Source organism: Quercus suber, unplaced genomic scaffold (assembly GCF_002906115.3).
Source record: "Quercus suber isolate HL8 unplaced genomic scaffold, Cork oak 2.0 scaffold_299, whole genome shotgun sequence".
Classification (NCBI taxonomy): domain Eukaryota; kingdom Viridiplantae; phylum Streptophyta; class Magnoliopsida; order Fagales; family Fagaceae; genus Quercus; species Quercus suber.
The window spans coordinates 522,753-531,750 of NW_027069755.1; positions in this window are offsets into that span (position 1 = coordinate 522,753).

Consider the following 8,998-nt stretch of genomic DNA (forward strand, 5'->3'; position numbering starts at 1 on the left):
TGGCAAGTTCCCATAAAGGAGGCCTTGATGAAAGAAGAAGACGTTGCAGAACTAAAGGTGCTCAAAAACTACGCCCTGGTAAGAAGAGAATTGTACCATAGGATGCAAGTGGGGTTTTGTCCAGATGCATAGGGCAAAAGGAGGCCCAAAGAAAGTTAAAAGAAGTACATGACAAGACCTGTGAATCTTGCGAAGAGGTCAACCTTTACCGCAGATTTCAAAGAGCAGGTTTCTATTGGCCAAATATAGGTAAAGATGCAAATCAAGTCCAAACCCAATGTGCTCACTAGCGAGGGCTGAAAAAGTTACGTTGTGTTCACTAGCGAGGGCTAAAAAAGTCTATTCATGTAGTACTTGACAGAGGGTATCCTGCCATAAAAGCACATTGAAAGATATAAGTTTAAGAGGTTGGCAACACACTACTTTTTGCATAACGAAGTCCTTTTCAAGAAAGGGTATGATGGGGACCCCTTAAAATGTCTAGATCCCAAGAAAGCAAAAGGAATGATAAAAGAGGTTCACTCAAGAGAGTATGGGGAATACCAGGGGAAGAAGAAGCTGAACAAATGCCTGTTACAAATAGGTTATTATTGGCCCACCATATAGAAAGATACGGCGAAATTTGTAAAAAAGTGTCATGGCTGTCAAGTACAAGCCAACCTGATTCACACCCATTTGTAGAGCTTACACAACATGGTCACTCTATGGCCCTTTCACACTTAGGAGCTTGATTTGGTAAGACCAGTTAACGCACCATCACGTGGATACATATGGATCCTAATGGCTACAGAATACTTCACAAAGTGGGTCGAGGTAGTGCCACTTCATAAAGTCACAGGAGAAACAGTAGCAAGCTTCATAAAAGAGAACATAATTGTGAGATTTGGGGTGCCTCACAGGATAATCAGTGACAATGGCACACTCTTTGTCAATAGTGATGTAAGGAAGATACTTAAATTTTACCAAGTTAAGCACCATTGTTCATCACCCTATTACCCTCAAGGAAATGGGCAAGCAGAGGCGACAAACAAGATCCTCATAAAGATCATCAGTAAAATGAGCTAAAAGTATACAGGAGGATGGACAACGCACCTGCCGAATGCTCTTTGGTTTATAGAAATTCATCAAAGTCAGCCATAGGGTTTTCACCCTTTTCCTTGGTCTACGGGACAAAGGTAATAAGCCCGGCATAAGGAATGACTCCATCATTGAGAGTTATGCAGATGCAAAAGAAAGAAAAAGAAAGGGAAGTTTTTGTGGCAGAAAGGTATGAAGACCTAGAAGAGCTTGATAATAGGAGGGAAGAGGGAGCGCAGCCGCAAATATAGACAAAGGATGACTGAAACCTATGATAGAATGACTAAAGAGAGAATGTTCGTGGAAGGGCAACTCATGTTAAAAGTAGTGGACTATGTCAAGCGAGGCATGGTAGGACCATCTAAGTTTGCACCAAAATGGGAAGGACTTCTTGTGATAAGAGAGACGCATCCAAGTGGGTATTACTGTTTGATCTAGATGGATGGCAAAAACCTAATGGATCCCATAGCAGGACCATCTAAGTTTGTACCAAAATGGGAAGGACTCCTTGTGATAAGAGAGGCGCATCCAAGTGGGTAATACCGTTTGATCCAAATGGATGGCAAAAACCTAATGGATCCCATTAATGGGAAGTGGTTGAAACGTTATTATGCTTGAAAAGAATAAGTTATGTAGTTGTCCCTTTTAATGTTTTTTCTTTTATTTCCTTCAAGTGACTATGTCACAAGACATGATTGTAACATGCTTTTGATAGTATGTAATGAAAGAAAAAGGTATGAAGTATTATAAAAGCATTCTATGTCATAGCAATAGCAAAAGCAGTAACAAAGTATAGCGTCATAGTTACAAACCCAAATTATGGCAGAACTTGCCAAATGAGTGCTATAGGAAACATAAAGTGTACCAAATGGGGTAATAAGAAAAGAAAAACAACAAAAAAGGGGGGAACCACATCATCATCAACGAAGCCCAGAAATAAGGGGTTGATCTTCAAAACGACTAGATCTACCAATGCTGGAAAGAAGATGCTCACGGTGACTCTCCAAGTTAGCCACCTCCTTCCTCAGAGCCTCGATGCGTGTGTTGATAGCATTAACAATAGGCTGAACCTTCCTTATAAAGAAAGCTCGGGCAATCTCATGGAGATGATCTAGAATGAACTTCACAGTAAAGCCTACGCTAACAAGCTCTTGAATCGCAGCCCTCCACTGAAGGATCCTCTCGATAGAGATAGTGTTAACAAAGTTATGCTCAATATCGTTTATCACACTCCCCAACATCTCCAAGAAGTGCTCTCTGGTAGAACGGTCAAGGCGGAATCCTTGCATAAAGTCACTACAGCTACTGTAGACCACCACTAAATGAGAAGCACAATCCTCGAGAACTCTGAAACCATGGAAGTCTACATAGGGAGGCCCAGAACCCCAAAAATCTGCAGGATCGAGGTCATTAACCTCAAGCTGATCAAAGTGTGTAAAGAAAGTTGTGGCCTCACTCACAGTGTCTGGAATTGTAATAGAACTGCTGCCTACCTCAAGCTGAGAAGGGACAGTAGGGAGCAGACCTAACATGAAGCGTAAAGTGTAATATGAGAAATCATGATCTAAGGAAGGATAAACTCACAAAGAAGAAATGAAGAAAGAGTTAAGGGAAAAGAAACTTACTAGGACCCGTGAGAATGGGGGCTGTATGAAGGGTAGAAACTGGCGCTATGGGAACGGTAAAAACGGGTGCTACGGGTATGGTAGGAGGAGCGGCTGTGGGCATCCCTACGTGTGCTGCAACCCCTGGATCCTTAGAGGTCTCTGCAACCAGAAGAATGAACAGGCAAAATAAAGGGAGACCGCAGCAAAGGGGTGACACAAATACATATGCATAAAGAGGTGATAACAAAAAAAAAAGGGAGGGATAAGGGAACTTAGCAAAATAAGGAGACACATACCTATGAATTGGGCCTCATGCTCAACACTTTCCTCCTCCTCATAATCAGAAACCTTCTTTTTCATGGTAGATTCATTATCAGGATCCTCGAGAACATCCTCAGATCTCTCAGAAGACAAGTCTGCATCAGGACCATGTGTGGTAGAACTTGGGATGGAAGGAGTAACCACCAAGGAGGAACCATTTTTCACGGCCTGAGACAGAGCTGTGAAGGGATCACTGGTAGAGATATCGAGAGGTGTGGCAGGAGAAGTAATCTCGGTCTGAGCAATAGTGGAAGGAATGACTCTCTCTTAGGGAATAAGTGTCTTGGAAGGAGCAGGAGCAGTCTCACTAGCCCTTTCCGTATGAGTACCCTCATCTATGGGTACTAGCTCAGTGGAAAGGATATGAGCCTCAGCAGGAACTCCATGTGCAGCAGTAGGAGCGGTAAGTGTTGTAAACAATACTTCAGCCCCGTCAAAGAAACCTTCCATGGGTGTGCCCATAGAGGCAAAAATCTCCTCAACCGTGGGGTGATATACAGAGATAGGCTTGGGCTTATCATGGACAAAAAAAAAAAAAAAAAAAAAGGAACAAAGGAATCTGTAACTAGTGATGATGCTAAAAGGGGTATGGACATGAGATAACCAATGGCATATGATAGAAGAAATATAGGTAAAAGAGAAGAAAAAAATAAAGAAGGAAGGAAGGAGAAATACCTCAAACTTGGGCTCATCAAGTGATATAAGACGGGTGGCAGATACATCCTCCTTATGCTTAGACTGCAAAAGAAAAGAAAGCAGAAGACAGAGATGAAGAGACGAGTTAACAAGCGTATGAGGGCTAACCGCAAGAAAAACCTTGTATATATATATAAAAAAAAGGGGGCAAAGTTAGAGATAACATACTCTTCGCTTAGTAGAGGTGGCCACAGGGAGATGAAAGGTCTTTCTCTTACTACCTCATGTCCTACTAGAAGGAGGAGCATTAGTAGGCAGCCGCAGAGCAGTGAATTTATGCTTACTAGCAGTGGGGCACACGCCAGAACGAGTACGGGTAGAAGCAGGAGAAAGGCTCTCCAAAGCTATATTGACTATGTGAGGAAGACCATTCTCAAAAGGTACAATGTTTGAGTAAACTTTAGAAGAATCACCACATTTTTTGGCTGACTTAGGCTAGGCAGAACCTTTCTTACTTGGCACAGGAATGTTTATTACCTTTACCTTCTTCTGCCAACCTGCGTGGTAGTCACGGGCATGCCATAAGCACCCCCTATTCTCCTCATCCTACTCAAAAATGGCAGACTGGCTCTGCTTCCTAGCATATGCTAATACATATTTAGAGGGTAGAAGCAGCTGAGGGTTGGCTGAAATGATCGCATTAAGTCTGTCAAGAGGAATAAGAGAGAAACCCTGGCTGCCCATCAATTCCTACTCAAATGAAGACATCACAGTCTGCCAGTACCCGTGCATAGCAGGAATGCAAGTGCCCTCTCTCTGTGAACCTGGGATAGTAACCGTAGTAAAACGCTTGCTCCAAAACTCAAAAGTAGCATGCCACAGGAATGGTCGAATGGAAGTGGGAGACTCTATAAAAGAAGAAAGATCATCAAGGATATCTTGATCTAGCTCGAACTGTCTTCTCACCTTGTTGGTAGGATAGTGCACAAACCTAATGCTCTCGTCAGCCAGATAAGGCAACCACCCAGCATTGGTGGCTGCCAAGTAAGTAATCCCTGTCTCCTCGAAATCGGTCAATAGGGTGGTGGTCTCAGTAGTGTCAACAAATAGACCCATAACAAAGTCTGCACATGTGTAACCCGTACCTAAGTTCCTGTAAGCTCTCCAAGAAAACCCAACCTCTTTATCAAAGAACTTAACAGCAAAATGATCAATTGGCTTAAAACCAACCCAACGAAAAGCCAATGGGAAGTTAAATTCAAATTTGCCACAGAAAATTGGTAATGACCCTCGGACACGTCTGATATTTCTCCTTAGCAAAACGAATGGGCTTGTACTTCACCAAGTACCTGGCACAACATTCATATAACAAGTGTTGCAAAATAGTATTGTGAACGGAAGTAGTGACTATATGACAAGAGCCTGCCTAATTCTCATATCTCCACATGATGTCTAACTGAACATACAAATGTCCCAAAAACATGGGAGCCAATGGCAGGCTTACCCTAGTAGATATCTTGATAGCTAATCAAAAATATAAAGGCTTCACAACATGGTGGGGATGAGAGCCAAATATAAACTTACAAAGCCAGAACGTGATAAAGACCGCACGGAAAGCAGCAACGAAAATTTTAGTAGTGGAACTAACCCAAAATGACAACTTTGCATTACCACTCATCCTTTTCTTCAACTCAGCCTCCACGACCTCTTCCTTTGGAGAAAGCTCTAAAGTGCCAGGATCAGCATCACCAAGAATGGGCAAAAGCAACTGATTTGCTACATCTTCCAAAGTCACGGTGATCTCATCGCAAGAGAGAAAGAAAGTGTGAGTGATGGTATATCACCGATGGACCAAATGGCGAAGGTTGAAGAGGTCCTTATAGTTAGATAAACAACAGGATGAAACAATAGCCTTCAATTCACTGGCCTGTTGTAGCAACCCCATGAAACCCATATCGGATAACTCCCTATCCACCCATTCCCTCCAACCTAAAGCAGTGCTCGATCCAAATTCGAAGTGAATGGGCACCGGGAGTGAAGTGCCTTAGCGAATGACAAGATCAGGGATCGAGAAAGCCAACAGAGCCTAAGAAACGTCTGTATTGCGACGGCAAAGAGCAAGCCACACACGGTCCGGCGGCGACGACGTGTAATCACCGGGAACCTTCGGGAAATAGGGATGAATATCGTACCAAGGATCTATAAAAGGAGTGCATTCGCTATCCGGGGCACGCTGCATTTCCTTCTCGTTGGAATGGTTCAATGAGGAGTACATGGCCTTTTCGCCTACATCACATGCAGTGGGAGGATCGGAGACAGTCTCTTTTCCCTTACTGTGGGAAGAGCTTTGGCCTTTTGCCAGCGTCATAGTGTAGGAGATGATCTGAGTAAATAGATAAGACTGTTCGAGAAAGGGAAAACAGTGAAGAAAGGGAAACAGAGAAAGTGTTTGTGTTGGAAAGGGAGAAGATGTTTGTGTTTGGATTACGAATGAATTTTCTCTTAAATACCAACGTCATTAATACTAGCATGAAAGGACGCGATGGGTCAACCATCAGAGGAGGGATGAAATTAATGAAACAGTGGTTGCATTTCAGAATAACTACTAAACTGAGAAATTCAAAGAGACAACATTGTTCACAGGAAAAAATATTATATATATATATATATATACACATATGTATAAGATAGGGTCCACTATTCGAAAAAGCCCGCTAAGGAAAAAAAGAAGGAAAGATAGAAAGGGCAGGGAAGTCTTTTATTCACATATGAATCGCATGAACGCTTCATATGTTTAGGGGGCTAAATGTTGATGCTCATTTTGGGAAGCCCAGTAGAAAGAAGAAGCCCAGTAACACGGGCAGAAAAGAGTTAGTAAGTGGATAAAAAAACTATTAAACTTAAGCAGTAAGAATAATGGATCACAGGCCCATAAAATAAACAAATGGGCCTTGAAGAAGCAAATGGGCCTAAAAGAGTCCGAAAAGAGAAAAGTCGCAAACTCATGAGCAGTATGTGATGTAGAAGAGTGAGAATGGGCTACAGCTCGCCCGAAGTAATGCAAGCAAAGAAACTAAGGGGTTGATGGCAAATCCATGAGCCTTAAGAATGAGGGATAAGGTAATTGGGCTTGAAAAACCCAAAAAAGTTAGTAAAAACCCATGAGAATGCAGAGTTGGGAAAAGGGTCAAGGAAGCCCAAGGAAAGCAAATAGGCTAAGGATGCCCAAGATGAAACAAATGGGACACAGGAGCCCGCAAGTAATACAATAAAAGGACCAATGATCATACTAAGTCATTAAGAGAAGAATAAACGACAGACTCAAAGAGGTCCAGCAGGATTGGGTCAAATAATATCACAGCAGGAATGACAACGTGGTATGGTAGGAAATGATAGCAAGGCTACAAAATGAGTAAAAGAATAGGCTGAAGGAAAGAAAGCCCACAATTCGACAAAGCCCAGCCCCCAAAGGAAGCAAGGCATAGAGAATGGAAGATCAGAAAATAGCCTACACCATAAGAAGTCAAAAATGACCAGCAGAATATGCAGACAAGCCTCCAGATCACAGTAAATGCATGAGCAGCAAGCAAGCTTTGAACATACATAGAAGAAAAGCATGTGCAAGGCGCAGAAATCACCAATCTGTACCCAGCCAATACAGGACGGGGTGAGGTCACGAGTCAGAGGTAAGAGTGCATCGTTTGGCGGTGGGGAGAGGGGAAAACCTATTTTAGGGCTCCTGCTCAGGCCCTTTTGGGGAAATATATCCTGTTGAGATGACATGCCGCCCAAAAGAAGTAGGAATGTGTTGGAGCTACTAGGTGAATGCCATGAAAGAGAGAGAGAGAGAGAGAGAGAGAGAGAGCGCACCCACATTGTAACAGGTAGGAGGGCTATGAAAGACAAACAAACAAAATAGCTTTTTTTGTCTGGTAATGAGAAGTGGCACAACTAGCACAGGTAAATGGTGATGGCTGGACGACTGATGAATCAGTAGTGGTCGGCAAGGACACCTATACCAGACAAAGGTAGTTAAAGATTAAAATAGTAAAAACTAGTTACGATAGGCACTATAAAAAGGGGCCATTGCTGTGCACAGAAGAGGATCATAATCACGGTAATATGAATCTCTAGGAGAAAATCATAACATAAAAGTAAGCACTGAGAAAGGAAAAGGGAAAAACAAAGGAAAGACAAAGAACTTAGAATGGCAGGCATGCACCAATAGGTTGGTCTCCTCTCTCCCTCTAAAGCCCTACCCTCTATCAAAGAAAAATAATCCTCATTGAACATAAACCATTTAGGCCCATTCCCTCAAAGCAATTAATCTTTTTTCTTTGAGAGATTATTCGTATTGAGGAAGTGGTTTCCCTTCTCGGTTTCAACTTCATAGCATTACTTGGCATGGCAGACTGATTTTCCCCCTTGATTCAAGAAGCCCATTATTATTATTTTCCCATTTATTTCTGTTACCTTTTGTGTACGGGGGTACTTCTTGTCGCTCCCTTTTATCCATTATGTCTAGTATTTCTGTGTTATCTTTATTATATTTGTCTGTCATAACTTCACCGTAGTAGCTCTGCCTACCATGGGTATGTTATCAAAGTCTGGTAAAAAAGGGCATAGTTTGTGTACAAGCCAGACCAAAGAGAGTTGCAGTTGGATCGGTCTCAATTCCCTTACTCAGAACACTTGAGCCCAGTACCGCAGGTGGCAGCCCAGCCTAACATTGTAAAAAAGGCCCACTACAATAACAATACTTGATTTTTTTTTGTGTTAATTCTTTGGCATTATTATTATTATTTTTTTAAGAATTGTGGTCGTGCTTGAACTTCTTTGCATTTTTAAAAGAGAATTAAATTTTTTTAAGAAGTCTTTTAGTTATAGGGTAATGAAATTCCTTCTAGTGAAGTAAATTAAAAAAAAAAAAAAAAAAAAGGTATTTTAGTAGTATGACAATGACTTTTACAAAGTTGGCTATGGCACCTGCTAAACGTATACCAAATTTGTTGTGCCATTTGTTATTATGTGAGACAATTTAAGCTTTTAAAATTTATTGAAACCGGCCATAGTAAGAAGAACATAAGTCTTTTAATTATAGGACTTCGAATCCTATGGGATGGTGGAAAATTAAATATTATATTATTTTTGTTATTCATCTTTTATTCATAGCATTTTGGGAGCATTTGGTTTTGTTTTTATTTTTTAAGAATTATTTTTGTTGTTAGACTTATTTTAACTTTTTTTTTTTATAAATATATATATTTTTTTAATAATTCTTTAGTAGTACTTGGGAAAATTTATACAATATTAGCGATACCATGGGACAGTGATATTTATAAAGTCAGCTGTGTTGC